Source organism: Plectrocnemia conspersa, unplaced genomic scaffold, assembly GCF_051122295.1.
Source record: "Plectrocnemia conspersa isolate PC_06_02 unplaced genomic scaffold, ASM5112229v1 ptg000010l, whole genome shotgun sequence".
NCBI lineage: Eukaryota > Metazoa > Arthropoda > Insecta > Trichoptera > Polycentropodidae > Plectrocnemia > Plectrocnemia conspersa.
The window spans coordinates 12,109,730-12,128,253 of NW_028277174.1; the positions used below are offsets into that span (position 1 = coordinate 12,109,730).

Sequence of the window (18,524 nt, forward strand, 5' to 3'; positions counted from 1 at the left end):
GGGCGCTACTGAAAACTAAATCATCATGAACTCCATTTACCAGAAATATTATCGCTGTAAAATAAACAAAAAACGCGTATTCATATTCTTTCTTTAATTAGTCGCAAATCATTTGTCAACTCATTCTGAAAAAACTAAAAGAAAGAAGCTATTTCCTAAGAGGATGGTGTCGACAATCCGTCTGTAATTTTGTAACAATGTAACAGCTCTCTTTAGTATGTACTTATTTTCATATATGTACCAGTAGTAAACTTAAAGCCCTGCAAAAATAGCAAACACTATGCAATAAGTTGTCTACATTATTTGTGTTTAGCTTCTCTCGATGAGTCTTTATCCATGTGGGATGGCAGTCTTATTGTAGCTCAAATGAACAATAAAACACTTGTTGTATTTTACTTCTACGTAACGTTATACATATTGCTTCTAAATTTAATTGAGAAAACAATTTTAACAGGTTGTTCGAAAGGCGAAAATAGCGACCGACGTGCATTTTAACTTTAAAAGATTGCAATTTCCAATACGACTTCTATTCGCAATGACCATGAATAAATCCCAATGACAATCTTTTAATGCTGCTGGGATAAATTTAAAATCACCTAACTTTTCATAAGGTGTACGTGGCTTTGTCTAATAATTATTAATTATAACCGCAAGTAACATAAAAAACGTTGTTTACGATAAAGCATTACAAAAGTAATCTATGGAATGTATTAATTAATTAACTTTCTACGTCTCAGTTTCCAATTACAAAGAGCAATGTCGGATATTTACCGTATATTAAACAATATATACTTTTTAATCAATTTTATTTTTTTCTTAAATGTTTACCAGTTGATATCAAACGTGTTTTTTTGGCTCGTATTTTTCGGGTAAGAATTTATATTAAAAGGTCAGAATAAATATTAGATGATAAGAAATTACATTAATTTGTCAGAATTTACATTAAATGGTAATAATTATTTTGATAGATGGTCAGAGTAATTTTTTCAGTCAGTATTTATAAAGAATAGCCAGTATTTATATTATATGATCTGTATTTTAACCTCAAGGTTAGTTTTATGTTGTTATGTTAGCATAATTATACATGGTTATTATCAAGGTGTTTGTTTGGGCTCGCAACATTGTCAAATGTCTTTATTCCCGCTTCGTTTATCGCTCTGAATACCTTCGCGTCCTTCATACGATTAAGAGTTATTCATTGGGTATTCACTATTCAGACTAACAGTTTAGGTGCGAGTGTGATATTTTATAAGATATTTCTGAAATAAATAATTTATTGCACATTTATATTTATATATGTTATTATATTTCTTTTAATTCACATGATCGTCCTTTATTTGTATTCTAACTATTTGATATTTATTCTGATCCTGTATAATATAATTTGACCCAGTCTGTTAATAAAATTCCAACCGAGTTATAATTTTTATTCTGACCCAAAGCTGATTTAAATTCTGACCATTTAATTTGTTGCCGTTTTTTAACATTGAATGTCAGCTAAAGTTGTATTTACGTAGTTTTTATTAAATTAAAATAAGCTCATCAACATTCTAGCAATTCAGATAAAGTTTTTATTGTTGTTTATATTAGTTTTTCGTCTTGTTTTCGTTGCGCAATAACAAGTCGTCTCGTCGACGTAGTACAAACACATAACGGTGGCTAAATGTTTCGTGTGTGTGAATGCAGTCGGAGTGCGTAGTGCGCATGCGCGCGCGACTGCAGCGCCGAGCGAGACGGTGAGACGGGCGCGAAGCCGCAACGGAGTATTGATTGCGCGTCGGGTGACGTCACGTCGTGAGCGTGCCCATCTGGCGTGACTTACTACAGACTGGTTTGGCGTGACTGGCCGCTAAGGCCGCGACGGTCAGGGCTGACACCGTGCGGCACGATCGCAATCGAAACCGCACAATAATATTGACGTTCGCAAAATCGAACGCGTTCGCGAACTTCCACCTGTCAATTTTAATGTATTGTAATTGGTACCAATATAAGAGAAGTAGATTAATTAGTCGAGAACGATAAAGTTGTCCAAAATCTATTAATTAAAAGTACACAATATAGTAATTACAAATTCAAGTTATACTGATATTTAAATCGATGGCGACTAAGAGAGCTCTTTAACTCCCTGTATGAAATGTGAAAGATATCTATATCTACATTCACTAATCTCGCTAAAGGGAAATTTAACTCGGCTTGATTCAAGTTCGGAACAGAGATTTAGCCAGAAAAATGCATGTTATTTAAAGAAATACCGCGAAATTTAATCCATGTAATACTTAAGAAGCTCTGATGGATGTTTAGTGACAGCGTTCTGGGAACGATTGGGGAACGGGGAGGAGATCAAGTCTCTATTATACCTGTTATATGATAAATACCTTATCAAACCATTCTAAATAGTTGTATCTAGCGAATATTATAATATAAGTCCAAAAAAAATGGAATTTGTTTTTATTTATAATTATCAATTTTTTAAAAGTGCACATTCTTTCGCATTGTTAATTTCTTTCGGTAAGGAGATGCATAACTGATATTTTATTGCTCATATGTTCTTTGTAAATGCATGGGGTACAAATCTATTAGTTTCTATGGCTATATTAACGGGTCGTGTAAAATTAATTGCAACGCGACGATTATGGGCGATCCAGACATTTAATACAAAAAACAATCCTTCAAATACAATTAGGGATTTTCTTTTATGTTTTACTAGCTGATTACCTTTGCGTTGCCCGGATTTTATTTATCCCAATCTTCTATTAGACAGGTAAAGGTAAAAGGAATTAAAAAGTTAAATTTAAATGTCATCTGGACTATTGATTCGACACTAATCTCGGTAATTTTTAACAGTTCATTTTTCTCCCCTTCTCACCCCCATGCCGATGGAGGTTTTATTTGGACTGAGACGGCTTCCGAAGTGTCACTATTCATTTCAGCGACCCCGAAACTATGGATTCGACACCAATATTGCTCGTTTTTGACAGTTTTTTCTCTCTTTCTCATCCCCCGCTAAAAAAAATATAATACATATTTCAATTTTTTTATATAAATACACAAATGACACCACGGAAAGCGGGATCATTTGTTATTATATTCGTATATTCTATCTCCGATAGTGCACCGACCTGGAGATGGTTTCTGTTCAACTTCTCGTTTTTTTTATTTTTGACCTTGAACCTCGCGTAAAAGCCATCTTATCGGGATCGAAGGACCAGCGAAAAAACTTAAGATTGATATTACTACCTTTATTGTTATCTTTTTATGCACTTGATGATACGTAGACTATAGCGGTATAAGACCGGAAAGGAGAATCTCGCTCGGCTTGATCCAAGCATCAATTGCAACAACAATTTTTTTATTAGACATGTTTCTAATAATTCAAAACACTTATATAATACATTCCATATTTTAGAGATCTCGTCCTCTTCATTATTAAGTATAGTTCTAGAGTGCTCCTTGAATGTTTCCATGAAAACATAAATTTTGTTTTCGATTCAAGGGTCTGTTATATTTGATAAAAAGTCAACGACTCTTCTCACCTTCCAGGTTAAAGTTGACGAGAAGATTTTAAAGAGTGTTTCAAGTTTATTGATTAATGTGGCATGGCATAAAATAATTATTTTTATGAGTTGTGACTCGGATGATAATGTTATGAGAGTCCTTGCTGAATATCTGATAATGTTCATGTGACATAGTATGCTCCTCTGTATATAACTTTGAGTCTTTGATATGACATAATTATGAACACACAACTATGCGTTAAGAACGTTATTCTGCGTCTTCCCTGTACAAGTTTAAATTTATTGATAACATTGTTCCTGCGCTAGATATTTTAGTAAACAACGGTGCGTGGGACTATATTTGTTTATTATTAACTTGATGAAGGAATTACTATTAATAAAAACACTTGAAACCAATATATAGATGATGGGGTGCACTATGTGTTTCCTTCGAAGGAATTTCCTACGAAGTACCACATTTGGGGAGCACTCACACATCAAATATGATCATAATACTGTACATCAAAAAAAATAATTGAGCTAGAACTAAGGCGGAAGCCATCGAATGTAGTAATTTGAATCATATGCTCATGAACTTGAAAAAGGGAATTTAATCAAGCTCAATTCATCACCTTGCTCTCAGAATCTTTAAATCATAAAGATACAAATTATATCAGATGTTGGTTTGCTACTTTAACCAGAATGACATTGAAACGAAAGTTTTAAATTTAGATTCAATTGAAAGTGAAACATATGTTGACAATAGCAATGCCAACACTGATTTTCATGGTATTAATCGAAAGGCGGATAAAATGTAATTAATCGTGAATTTAATGGAATTGTATACGATGCTCGTATCATTTCAAAAATTATTAGCATTGTATCGATCTTGCTCCTCATTGATATAAGACGAGATGAACCAAATTTATATAGGTTTTGAAAGATTCACGAGAGAGTTGCGTTATTGATTTTTTGTGAAGACTCAGTTGAATATAAAAATAGGTATATTTCTTAAGAAATGTATCTAAAATAACTGATCGAGAAATTCGGAGAAATGTCCTTTGATTGTGTTAACCTTTCTATTTGTAAAAAAGAAAAAAAAACTGGTTGAAAATAATTGTATGTCGCAATCCCTGCGGCTGAACAAAAGCGGCGTTCGCTGCAAGTCTTCGATGGAAAAATAGGTATTTTGAGACTGGTATAACAGGTTTGAAGCAGAACAACACAAGACGAGCGTGTTTGTGTATTTTGTAATTAAGGTCTATAAACAAACACAATAGTGACCGGTGTGACTGAGTATGTACATAGGGCCACACCCAGGTCATGTTTGCGGTGTTTCCACTTTCGGCGGAAAAGCAAAGAGCAATTGAACTAATTGGGGTATAGAAAAATATTCCACAAAGCGAAAAAACGTTTTAGTTTTTAAACGCACCTTATTAAATAGATATGTTTTGTAAAATATTGATATATATGGTATTACATAAAATTCAGTCCATATTTTACCTCAAAACTCGTGATCGGTGTTTGAACAGATCTTAACGCAGTTTTCCTGTATATGTTGTATAGTTTTCTGTAAAAGTTATGAGCCACAATCATTGTCGACATCAGAATTCTGAGGAATAAAAATTGCCATTGCTTGAATACATTATATTTGGTGGGTCAAAAGTATCTTTACCATTTAAAAATTCAATAACATTTTTATTTATATTATTTATCTCATACGTGATATTCTACAATATATAGCACGGAGAATTACTTGCATAAACAATATTAATTTGTAAGTTTCTCTCATTCACATCTTCACAAATGCGACCACATATTTACATGTAATGTGTACGGCTATTATTCTTCAGCTTTTAAAATCGAGGCTTATTTACAAACACTCGTTTTTATAAATATCCCCACAAAAAAATCTGGCGCTGTAAGATCAGGGAAACATATTGACCAATGAAAACTACTTTGGCTCTCGACCACACGAAGAACATAATGTGGATGTCCTTTGTTCTTCATTGAGGCTATGCTTTATATGTTGAAAAATACACTTTGTGTGAAATCTTCAATGGAATTTGGTTCATAGAAACGCAGAAACGCACTCGTTACCAAGCGTTCCCATTGCAACGGCGCCAAAACGATATTATTGCTTTTGACGTGAATTTTTGAATTCTGAGAAGTGATAATTATTTTTGCGCCCTCCTATTGATCAAAATTCAGTTTGAATATGCTTTGACCAATACTCCGTAGTAATATCAGTAAGGAGCTATCATATTTTTAAAACATATGTAGTATTAACAGACAAACTATGACTGTATTTCTTCTTCCGCTTATTTCTCCCTGAGAAATGAATTGGCTTAGTTTATATTTTGGACTTGACCTAATGAAAGTTCTAAAAATATAATTAGTTTTAGAGCTTTCATTAAGTTATGCTTGGGTTTCAACAGCAAATGGACGTTTCTCAGTCAAATTATATTTTCAGTATCAGTCAAATTATATTTTCGCTAATAGAAATACATATAAATGTATTTGTACTTCACTAGTAAAAATATAACTTTACTGAAATATACATTCTCTGTAATATTTATATGTATATAAATGTATATATTACTACGTATGGAAAATTTGAATACATATAATTTCACTAGCACCTGTCAGATAAATTATATTTTTATTGAGAAAAATATATATCTACCAGTGAAAATGTATTCTGATGTGATTTCACTGAAATCACATATTTAAAAAAATATTTTCGCAATAGATTCGGGACAGTATTTTTTAGATTTTCTTTAAGGGATAATCTGAGAATATTTGGTTTAGAATCAGAGACTTTATTTCAGCTTTTTTCAGCAAGAATGGGGGGGGGGGGCAAAGGTTGGCTAGGCAATGGTCAATGGATCGATTTTACTAAGATTCATATTATTTCAATAGATGACATTAATTTTTTTCCCAAATTCAAGGGGGGGGGGGAGCAAATGCCCTTCCCACCCCAAATGACGTCACCATGTAGTGCTAGTTTAATCAGCAACATTATTTCAAACTTCGAGATGAAAATACTACTTAATGTCGAATTTAGCATTGGCTCCGACAATCTTGTCTATCAAATAAGCAACATGAACGAAATTTAATAAAATTGCTTTATACAGAACTAGGCGGTACACTTTATTTTTAAAGATTTTATATAAATTATTTTAAAATCAATACAGTTTAAATTGTGGCCGTACTTCTTGTCACTAAGTTGTATTGAAGACCGGGTTGAATTCTTGGGATTTTAGGTTTATATAAACTGAATTTAATTTGGTTTAAAACTGATAAGCAACTATTTTTAATTACTTTCGTTTTTTTATTTTATTCATTCCTAAATTTGGAATTGCATTTCGAAGGGAAAATTAAGACATAAAACGCGATCAAAAATTTTGATGAAAAACCATCACATAAATTTAAACTTAAAATTAAGAATCTTTAAGAATTAACTTTACAAATCTGAGTCTTATATGACGAAACAGAAGAGGTACGATGAGCAAATTCCTTGCAAATCTAACTTTAAAATACTTTGTTTGCCAACGTTGTTATGTCATACCATTATTATTATTTGATGAGAGCACGTTCGATTTTGAGAATCGCCGCATTAAAATATTCATTCATAGTTATAAATCGTTGGACAGGCGCCAGGATATCTGGCGACATCATATATCACGAGAAAGTGACAACGAATGAGTAATAGGCTCGCATTTTCCGAATTTTCCGAGACGCCACCAGGACGAAAAGCGATAATGGCGTGAAGAGGCAACGTTACATAACAACGAGCGCCAATTTAAGATATTTTATGCGTTAGCCGTTTCAAATAATTATTGCAAAATGTCTATTTTATAATAAGTGGCACTCAAGTGGTTAATTTATTAGTTTATATTCTGAGGAAAGTAAGCGTGAATCGGTACGCGTGGGTTAAGTGTGTGTTTTTTACAAGTTTGTTGAATGGAATGTTATAGAGAACCTTGGCATAGATAATTTTGCAACGTTTTTCACACCTGCTGAAGGTGAAGAAGTATTAAAATCGCCATTTTTTCATGGTGAACGACCGTGAGTTACGGGCAAATGTCAAATAGTGTGTTGTTAATACGATTTATAGCCATGATCTTGAGATATATTCTTGAGGTAAGCTTCTTTGCAAGTATCTATAATAATAATATATTTTACCATATTTTATTGACATAGATAGTTAGAACGATGCATATTTTCATAAATTTTATGAAAAATGTTGGACAATACTTATACAGATATGTTTTATTATTCATAGTTAAAAATTAAAATTGAAGGTATTTCCATATGCTATGCCACCCTAAGGGTTATAAGATTCACTTGAATTAAGTGTATGCATTTCCATATCTTATAACATTATATTATATACAAAAGCTTCCATCCTTATGTTTATATCAAAAGATACAATGAGCCGTAACACATGGAAAATGTTCTTAGAATTTTCATATTAAAATTGCCAGCTTTACAAAAAGTTATAACGTTAATTTTTATTAGTGTTATTATTTACGTTTTTGATAAAATTAGTCACGTGTTTGTTGAGGTACATAAATAACCCTTTAAATATAACATATAACAATAACTTTAACGTGTTTTGTTACGCGTGCTTTCTGTGCTAACTTTGATTTAAATACAAATTAAAACTTTCTTAGAAATAATTTTTAATAATATATACAGCGTTCAATAAAACTTTGAAGAAGCACTTTGAATGCTGAAGTTTTGCATTCATAAGCGTGATTGTAAAAGTTTTGTGCGATTTTGTACAGTTTCTTTTGCTTGTTCAGGATTTGCTATATTGTTAGAATATTTAATTAAAGTGTTTTAAAAGTATAGCATACTTAGCATTAAAATTATGTATTTACTAGTATCATACATAATGGAATTATAAGCTAATCGAAAGTATTTTTATATTTATTGTTTGTTATTTATTATTTAGCTACAAAATATAAATATGTACATATTGTACGATACCAATCCCTGGTATACAGTTGATATTCCGACCGTTTTGTGAAATAAATTAATATTTAGGTTGAAATTAAGTCTCGTTTCGAAGCTCGAGTTGATTTAAAGTGGCTGGACCAAATCTGACTCTCCTAGGACTTGATAGTGTCGGCCTGAAGGTCTGTGGCAATTTGGCGTTAGCTCCATTGGTAGCGAGCTCCAGGCTGAACTGAATAAAGTAGCTAGTGATTTTATTACGGCGGTGTTCTGTCTTATACATAGTCGAAGAAGACATTGTGGGTGTTTTTACAGTATGAATAGTATTTCATTGCAAATTTATTTATCACAAAAATAAAATACTGTCAAAAGCATATCCTCATATAATGTGTATTTTTTTGGAGTGCAATTCGCCATTGTGATGTACGCTGCATTCACCTATAAATTCCTGGCTGTCTTCTCCGACCCGAAAGTCATTATTCAAAAGTGGGTTTTCTTCGATTTTTCACCCAAGTCACGTTTTTCCGTCGTCCACTCGCCAGGGGTGGTGGCGGAGACACGTACGTGTCCTATCTCTGGTGGGTGGTTCCTTCCAAAAGGCACACGACGTTGTCAGAGGCACGTTTCCCACACAAGGACCACTTATACAACAAACATTTTATATTTTTACGAGTGTGCCTTTTGTATTACATCACGTATTGCGATTGGACGTGCGCAATAATTAACAGTTTGCACGTTTAAGATTATTTTTTATGTTACCTTTGTTCCAGAATCAGTAGACGTGCTAATCTTAACTTGCCATTTGAGAAGATGAATTTTTTTACAAAAGTAGATCGAATATCAAAAATAAAACTTTATCGTTTGCCATTCAGTAATTGTGAGAAGAATTTAATCGGTGGTGACGATTTTTGTCTTCACGCTTTAAGCAATTCGCTATCGACATTGTGCCATAACTCAATCGGCATTAGTACTGAGCAATATTTAATCTAATAAATATTAATGAGCTAATCTTTAATCGAAAGAAGGACTCGGGTTGACGTATTCTTATCTTCTCTAATAATTATATCATGCTGCTTTCCAAAATATATATTTACTTTATATATATTTTTATTTTGTATGGTGCCAATTTATTTGGCCACAAAACTAATCGACACTTTGGTAACACTGGCGTGGCGGTGAGGGTCACATTCACTATTAGTGGACCACGACGGTGCATCGTTCGCACGCCATTATATCATTTGATTCAACAATATGTAATTATTTCAACAATATTCTACTGTAGCGGTTCAATCTGTGTATACTTGCCACCCATCACTACCCGTCAGCCAAAATTTAAAAATCAGCTAATGCACCCTAAACAGAAAAAAAACATATCAAAAAAATATTTACAAAACAATACCATAATGGCTAGACCGCAATGCATCTACTAACTGCGAATATCTGAATGAGAGAAAATCAAAATCGGGAACGCAGGTATTCAAGTTGCAGAATTTTTGGATAATGTATTATATATTTCTTACCAATATGTGCTTTCCCAAGTATACTCGTCGTCGCGACTCGATAAAATCATATCCCAGTATACTTTGTAGGAATTTTGGGGAAAATAAAAATGGATAATATTTATTTTCCTTAATGTACAAGTATTTTTCATTAAAAGTGATTCGGTTGCATTATTTGGCTAATTACGTAATTTTACAAGGGACACAGTTTCATTGAGCTCCTCAGTTGTTGCGCGTATCGCAATAGAAATAGCATATCTGTTTTCTATATTTTGATGAAATCTTTAGTTCTCTTGAAATATGACACCTGAATCAGTTACCACTTCTGTGTCATGAAGCATATTATTATTAATTTCATTATCAAATTTAAGTGGCGTTTTGCTTTAGAATAGATTATGGAATGACATTTTTTGATGTGATTTTCAACATGAATTTACTATTTTAAGGAATACTTTATGTCATCATTTGCAATTACGATTAAGTTTCTTAATATTACAATAACGAGCCGAGATTAGAATCTTGTGGCGATGTATTTACCATATTGAACATATTGGCAATGATTTAAAAATTATAATTCAAAAATTTTATTTTGCATTTTATGGGAAAATTCAAACCTATCCATTTTTTTAAGAATTAAGGCATGACAAACTTTATCAAAAGCCTTTTCAAAATCAGCATAGATTATTGATTATAGAGTTGCATAGTTTGTGTATGAACAAACTATTTCGCTTATCCATTATTTCTTTAGTGTATAATAGAACTAATCAAATTGGTACGTGTATGGTCAAAATAGTATGTTCATGAACAATGAAAATATTTCTTTTGCTATTTTGAATATTTTTTATTTAATTTGTATACCGATAGTTTCCGCTTGATTTATGTTTGATCATAAACATATTTCCGAATATTCATTAAAATACTGTACTATTATTGAAGACCTTCCAAAGCTTCCAAGAATTTTATTAACTGTAAAAATACGCCGAAACTGTGATTCAACACTGTTGCTTGTATACAAAATTTTGAGCATAGCTTTGGCATGAGCCATTGTTGGGGAAGCGGGATTTCCTCGGCATCTCCGATTCCGCTTCTGGCATCGTAAACATTTAACAACACTGGGAGGAAACGCGTGAATCACGCACCACGGGCACCTTCCAAACGAATCGGAAATAGCGCCGTTGTAAAAGCGTTTTGTTGATGATGATGCCGTTTGGCAGCGTGCCAGCGCCCGCCGTTGGTTGCATCCAGATAGGCGGGTTCCAAAATGGAACCGGGTCGATGCCATTCATCGGAGTGGCTGCAGGAAGTCGCCAGGACTGGCGGGATGGAAATAACTCAAGCTGAGCCCAACGTGAAAGCACTGGAAGAGGACCGTTACGCGCCGAAAGCTTTTAACTTTTCCTGGGCTTCTTGGCTTCGTGGAACGCTTTGGACGGAGCCATTCTGCCGATCTGGGTGCATGCTATTCAAGAATTGTATACACGCTGGCATATGCTCGTACGTTGCTTTTGCTAGGTGGTTCAAAGAGCGTTTGGCAACGGAGCAATCGTAAATTGTTATTTTTTATTTATATTTAGATGAAATGGCATGGTGTCAGATTTCAAGGGTTTTCCCAAGCTTTGAGTGGGTAAGAGCGACAGAGATGTGGCTCATCGGAATGTTTGATTTTGTTTAATTTGAAAAAGTTAGACTATATAAGACACGTTGCGAAACTGTCAAATTGAAACTTCTAAAACTAACTATAGTTATTAATTTTTTATTAGGTTAGGTTTAATTTATTTTAAATATTGTAGGATTGTATAGGACGTCACAATCCTGTGAATCTTTGATCATGTAGAAATACGTGTACCAGATCATCCGTTTGTGAACAAATACAGTTTTACTGATACTGAGCAGTGAAATTGACACATTTTAACTGGCTCAGTTAGTGAAAATATAACTGTCAATTCACATCCACTGTAACATATATTACACAATACCATCTTGGCTATTATAGTTTTCATTATATAAAATTTAGTGATTTGCTAAATGAAATAAAAAAATGGCACTATTTTAAATTCGTTAATAATATTCTATATTTAGTATGTATCTAAATATAATTATAAAAAAATAAAATTGTTAATTTTATCTTAATCACCCAATAGCGATGACCTTTGAAGCTCATCAGTCTCATTCGCCGACATCAAAGATACGTCACTTGAATTAGCTGTGCAACAGATGCACTTTATTTATAACAGTCCAACGACGTCACAGTTTTACGACTTTAAAAACTGATAATGAATACGAGTTTTTTATATACTGGTAATGTTTCAATGAAGTGACGTCAATTCAACGCAGCACTGTGAGATGATTCAAATGAAATTGCATAAGTTAAATTTCTCGTTTTTCACACCTGTGTATTCGCGCAATGAAATTGTGTCTTAGAATATTTTTATTAGCAAAAAATTTAAATTATTTTATAATTTAAATACAAGGAAGCTGAAGCGAGATAAACGTGCTTCGAACGTGATCTTTGCGGCTGTAATTGCTTTTAATCCTTGAGCTAATCCATCTTCAAACATAAAATAATCCGGGGTGATTGAGGAGGATTCCATTTCAATTATAAATTTCAGTTTAAATACAGGAGGTATTAAAATTTCAATTTTTATAAATATAACAAATACCAATATATCAGTTAAAATTATAAAAATATATTTTTTGCGACAGTATAATTATATTTTTGAAATATTTATATCTATCATATTTCATATAAAAAAAACTTACGTTAAAACTTAAATTAAATTATACTTTACCTACTTTTTTAAAAATTACTCAAAAATATCTGACACAGACCCACCCTTTCTTATGCGAGTAGCCCTAAGAAAACACATTTTAATCCAATTTGGGCTTTAATTGTATTTTTAAGCTAACTAAAAAATCTATATTGATCGACAGCATGCATATTTTTGCTCTAAGTATTTTCTCTAAGTGGACGTGTTTTAAAAACTATTCGTATATATTAATATTATATACATATACAATTACTATCAAATTTGTCATTTAATTCACGCTCACTCAAATCTTGCGAATAGAACACCTTTTTTATAGAACGTCCTGTTGCGAATTTTGAAGTGAAAGCAACTTAAGGAATCAGTAACGAACAAAATACGCAATTTTATTTTATCTTCAATAGCTTAAAAAATAAATTAGATAAATATGTTTGATCCACTTGACCGTGATAAATCAAATCGTTATTAGTACTTGCACCGAACGCGTGTACGTGTAATGCTGACGCGCGTGACGAACGGAGATTCGGATGAATTTACTATTTACTATAAGTCACAAGGATGATCGCTATGTGAACTAAATTTTATGTTGAAATATTTCAAACAAAATACACCGTCTCTAGAAGACATTGAGGTCTAAATTCTACAAAAGTTGTTTACAGAAATTGTTAATTCAGGGCAATATTCCATTAGTGAATTCTTTAATGTTACAAATATAATATCTTACAAAGTTGCATTACTACTATGCCTGTTTTATTAAACAGGCTAAGGTTTTGTTTTTACTTACCATATATTTATATAGTTATTTGTACATTTAACTAATTAACTACATCATTAAAAATGTACTTCACCGTAATGGCATTTTAACGTTTAATAATAGGATTGAATGATAGCTAGTCTAATCGATAAACAATGTAATTGATTGTATAGCTAAATGTTTATTAGTCAGGCATAAAATAAAGTTACTTTAACCACTCAAATACATAACACTAAATTATAATTGAATATATTGTCGGAAAGCTCTATAAATTCAACAACGGATAATAGATGCTTTCACAGATATAAAATGTAATGTAGCAACACAATCGACACGAAGTTCATCTTTTGTTGGAAGCACTTAATAAATCAAGAACTTCCTTAGAGCGATAAACCCGTTCGAACATAAAACATTTTGCGTAGCTAATTCAATATTGCCGGCGAAATGGCTCTTCTTGGAAAGTTCAGCGTCATGAAACTTTTCCATCGCTAAGATACATAATATTTGATAAAATATTGTAATATATTAAATTTCGTTCATGTAAAAATTAATGATAACAATAGGATATGTTTATGCTAGTGGGCTACTTACTATCTATTATATTTTATTTTTTCTATAATGCTGTTAACACAAATTAATTAATAGATCCGTAAATACATATATACAAATTGGTGTGTTAATAAATATTTGTACTTAATATATTTCAGGGAAAATACTGTAGTACATAGTATTTAGCTTAGACATAAAAGTGAAATCAATCAGATAGTTTTGAACAAATTAGTATTGAGAAACTATATATTTTATTATATAATTTAATTTGTGGGCTTACTTTTGTGTTTAATTAAATATACTATTTTTCTGACAATACTTAATTATTTACATACAGCAGAAAATATTGCATATATCATATATTTAAAAAAAAAAAAATAAAACATAATGCACAAATTTCATTGAAAAAAATTCTGGACATCAAAAAATATCATATGTCCATAATTTTATTAAAATTTAGTGATTATTTGATACTGAAGTACTATTATATTTGTATATTATTCATTATCAACGTAAACCATATTGGGTATACACATACATATTATCAGTATTGTTTGTCGTTTTTTTATTTATAAAAGTTATTGTGCGATAAATGTAAAATAATAAAAAGTGATAAACTCAAAAGATGATTAAATAATTTTGTTATGATTTATTTGTAAACTTAATAATATTACTAATTTATATACATAAAGTATTTTAGTTAACCATTATACAAAATTATAATAGTGAATTTTATATCAATAAATTGCTATTTTAAATATCTTCTGAATACGAATTTTAACGAATTACACTGCAGTATTCAATTATGGTTTCTAAATATTTAGACCTTTCTTATTTTTTTACATTTATGACTAGAAAATTGTAGCTAATTTATAAATTACAGCTAAATTATTAATTAACGGTAAGAAATCTGTTACGAGTCAAACGATAATTGTATAATATAAAGACACATATTTTTTGGTAAAATATGATTGTTGTAAAAATATAGTAAATTAAAGTCTGTTGAATCTGGATCGCCTTTAAATTTATCTGTAATAAAATAAATTAGCTGTGTTGTGATAATCCACTTTAATATATAGAATTTAAGAACTCAACAAAATAAGCAGTAGCTTCTTCATAATTAATTTGTTTGACAATTGAGTAAATTATTTTTTATCGATATTCAATTTACATTATAAAATGATAGTGTTAATTAAAAATATATGTGTTAAAAATTCCCATCACTAGATACATACTCCTAACCCAAATTGACCTCCCTGATTCTAAACTAAAAATTTTCGGGTTATCCCTCAAGAAAATAGTATTGAATCTACCACAAAAATATTTTTAAAAACATGTCATTTCAGTAAAGTTATATAGGAATACATTTTCACCGGTAGATCTATTTTTAACAGTGAAAATATAATTTATTTAGCAAATGTTAATAAAATAACATTTACATATTTGTCATTATTTATTTAGATGCTATGTATAAATGTTACAGTGAAATTATATTTTCACTAGTGAAGAACAAATACATTTTCAGCAGTAGATATTTCTACTAGCAAAAATATAATTTATTAATTATATGGCTTTGAAACTCAATATGACAGTTGCGAAACGTCATTTGCATTACACTTACAAGCTTAACTTACACGAATTAACCAAACCCAACCTGATCTAATGAAAGTTCTAAGACTAATTATAGTTTAAAACTTTCATTAGATCAAATCCAAAATACAAACTAAGCCAACTCAACTCTCATGGAAAAATAAACGGAAAAAGAAGGCGTTGCATCTCACATATTGCTCTATGGTTGGTCTGTGCTTCGATATGTGTTTTAAAAATATGATAGCTATCCTTACCGATATTACCACGGATTTCTGATATGAGATTATTGGTCAAAGTATATTTAAACCGAATTTTGGTCAATAAGAGGGAGCAAAAACTATTATCGCTTTTCAGAAGTCAAAAATTCACGCCAAAAGCAATAAAATCGTGTTGACGAGCGTTCCCACTGCGACGGCGGCAACACGATTTTATAGCTTTTGACGTGAATTTTTGACTTCTGAGAAGTGATAATTGTTTTTTGCGCTCTCCTATTGGTCAAAATTCGGTTTAGATGTGCTTCGTATGATTCTCACTCATTAAAAATCGTAATATTGTTATATATTAAATAAAGTCCTTATATAAATGCCGAGCGTTTTTATGGCACGACTTAATTAATTTTAACGTGGATTAGAAATCGGGGGGGAGGTGAGGTAGGGTTTGCCCTTTCTTGAATTTGGCCAGAAAAATGTGTCATTTAATGAAATACCATTAAAAGATCACTGATATCCCCCCCCCCCCCTGGAAAAACATGAAATGATGTTTTTTGCTTGAGGATGTTCGCGAGCCAATTGCATCGCTTCTTGAACACACCCACGAAATGAGTTCACGCCTTAAAAGAGAAACTATCTAAATGACGATTCCGGCGATCGGTAACCGAAGGGTAGAAGAACAATAGTATTATACGCAGAGTAGAACGTATTGTCCAGCGCGCATCCTTTTTCAGTAGTACTTATATACATTGTTATGAAACTTGTGTATGAGCCCTACTTTCGAGACCTTTGCTCTCTCTTTTCGTTTGTTTAAATGATCGTTAGAATGCCGTCTAAAGTATAACTAATTGTATAGGTTTTTGAAACCCACCACATTGTTTTTTTACGTGTTTTTAATTTTAAAGTTATTTTTTTACTTAAAAATCAACCTCATTCTTCTCACAACCTTCTCAAAAAAAAAACTATTTTGATTCTAGTGAATTTCTCGCTATCTCAACCTAAAGTTCTATTTCTGATGGGAAGTACAGATCTTTGTGTAGACTCTAATACCCGCACTTCACTCTCCGAAAGTTGTCCTAGTGGAAGTTCGACCGAAGTCGGTCAAGGTCGCAGTTTTTCGAATAGCGTTCGCACAGCCGGGAATTTCATACGCGTGCACGCTTCTCAACCTCGCGTATTATAACTACGTGCGTGTTTTAAACACAAAAAAAATTAAAGCCAAATGGAGAAAAAGGAGATGGTGGATGATTGCAATGCACCGGAATAGATCAATGTTAGTAAATAAGACATTTTATGTTGAATCGAGGCTTCACTGTCACTAATAAATAATAAACAGGAAACGTTCAAGTGTGCAACTAATGAATAATTTCTATTATTTTTTAAGGAAAAGTATGGAAAGTCAATTTACTGAATTGAGATTTTATATACAATATATAGCTTAGGTCTTTCTCTTTATGATACATGCAAAATTGACTGCGGATTTTTGCGGTTTTTAACACATTGCATACCTTAAAAATGTATTATTCTTAAAAATGGGACGGGGCTTAGTCGCGAAAGTTACGACCTAAAAATTTGTTCAGAATCACCAAATATACACATATTTAAAAAAAAACGATACCGGGTATGATAAAATGCTAGTCAAATACTTTTTCTTAATATAAAACAGCAAATTTGTGACATATACAATTTTTTTTTTTACGCTACGCGGCTAAATTTTTTTATTACGCTACGCACGGCCGTTAAACACGGAATTCCTCTTCCTCGGGCCTACAATTAAAGAAATGTTAACGTCAAATTTAAAATACAGTTTTGTAATGATTGTAATTTTTTAATAATATGGTTACCGTGGTAAAATCAGTAAACGTCAAATTGTGGATCGCGTACTAATGAAATAAAATAAAAATTTGTTTGGAATGACTAAATATATATATATTTAAAAAAACGATACCGAGTATGATAAAATGCTAGTCAAATACTTTTTCTTAATAAAAAACAGCAAATTTGTGACATATACAATTTTTTTTTTTACGCTACGCGGCGAAATTCGCACGACCGTTCAACACGGAATTCCTATTCCTCGGGCCTACAATTAAAGAAATACTTTAAATAATTGTATTTTTTAGCACTTATAATATTATATATTTGACTAAGAGCACTTATGGAATCAACTAAAGTGGTGAAATAATTTTGGCCGTCCAGATCGGGCAAAAATACCAAACAGTGGCGCGATCGTGAAGACGCCCATATTAAAATTGAACCGTTCTATCTCAGTTTGCGATAAACCATCTCTATCTCTCTCTCTCGTCACGCGAGAGAGCGAAAGGGGAAGTATCTCGCCGCTCGCGCTCGAAGCGTCTTCGGGTATTACTTTCGGAAAGCGAGGGAATTTTTGGAGGCGACGAAGTCGGCCGCCTCGACCAAAATTACCCCCAGTTTACCTCCCGTTCGCGGTGACCTCGGAGAACTTGTGAGAGATTTTAGCGCGGGGACAACCGAGCTCGACCGAAGTAAGCCCGAATTTTCACATTATATTTCCCGTCCTTGGCCAACTGTCGCCTACTTTCGGAGAGTGAAGTGGAAGCTTTAGACCAGAAGATATTTTAACTCATTTTCGACAAAAATGTCACTTAACAAGGGTCTACACCGTTTTATTAGTGACTTTGAGTTTATTAAAATTATTTATCTTACTAGTTTATAAC

General features: G+C 32.1%; 1 protein-coding gene across 1 annotated transcript in view; it reads left to right on the forward strand.

Annotated features, from left to right (window-relative positions):
- Positions 1 to 1,617: 1,617 nt before the first annotated feature.
- The window catches only part of LOC148230635 (uncharacterized), a 63,440-nt gene continuing 46,533 nt past the window's right edge, over positions 1,618 to 18,524 (forward strand). The window contains exon 1 of the transcript XR_015810934.1: positions 1,618 to 1,736. The gene's annotated coding sequence lies outside the window, so the exon portion shown is untranslated. The remainder of the gene's footprint in view (positions 1,737 to 18,524) is intronic.